This window comes from Octopus bimaculoides, unplaced genomic scaffold (genome assembly GCF_001194135.2).
Source record: "Octopus bimaculoides isolate UCB-OBI-ISO-001 unplaced genomic scaffold, ASM119413v2 Scaffold_145795, whole genome shotgun sequence".
Lineage (NCBI taxonomy): Eukaryota > Metazoa > Mollusca > Cephalopoda > Octopoda > Octopodidae > Octopus > Octopus bimaculoides.
In genome coordinates this window covers 5375-6209 of record NW_026334859.1, presented here as the reverse complement: position 1 = coordinate 6209, position 835 = coordinate 5375, and the positions used below count along the sequence as shown (strand labels likewise).

The 835-nt window shown below is 39.5% G+C and overlaps 1 protein-coding gene across 1 annotated transcript in view; it reads left to right on the top strand.

Annotated features, from left to right (window-relative positions):
• Positions 1-835, top strand: part of LOC106881065 (leucine-rich repeat-containing protein 70-like) — a 52496-nt gene that overhangs the window by 47623 nt on the left and 4038 nt on the right. The gene's annotated exons all lie outside the window — the stretch shown is intronic.

The following is an 835-nucleotide window of genomic DNA, read 5'->3' as shown; positions in this document are numbered from 1 at the left end:
CTGTAGATAGTTTATTGGTTTCATCCTCTCTTTTCTTCATAATTGGAGTAGATAGTATGTTCTTGGGGTAGTTGTTTCTTAATAGATTGTTACTGAGCTTGATCATTTCTTCATGGTGGGTATCACGATCGCTACTTATATTCTTTGCTCGATGTTTTAGGCACTGAGCAATTCCTCTCTTTACATTGTATGGATGGTGGGAATTGAAGTTAAGGTATCGTCCAGTGAAGGTTGGCTTGCGATATACGGATGTCCTGAATCCATACTCGGTGCGTGTTATTAATACGTCCAGGAATGCCAGCTGATTGTTCTGTTCCTTTTCCATGATGAACTGTATGGATGTATTTATTGGGTTCACATGATCTAACAGCATTTGGACATCTTGCTGGTGGGCGCCAGAGAATAAAGGTGTCATCAACTATCGCAGCCATAGGGTTGGTTTTAGTGGTGTTGATCCTAAAGCCAAATTCTCGAAGTATTCCATGTATATATTGGCTATTATCGGTGATAATGGCGAACCCATAGCTAAACCATCTTCTTGTCGATATATATCAGTGTCTATACTGAAGTAGGTAGTTTCTACACAGAAAGTCAACCGAGTATAGATTCAGGACATCCGTATATCGCAAGCCAACCTTCACTGGATGATACCTTAACTTCAATTCCCACCATCCATACAATGTAAAGAGAGGAATTGCTCAGTGCCTAAAACATCGAGCAAAGAATATAAGTAGCGATCGTGATACCCACCACGAAGAAATGATCAAGCTCAGTAACAATCTATTAAGAAACAACTACCCCAAGAACATACTATCTACTCCAATTATGAAGAAAA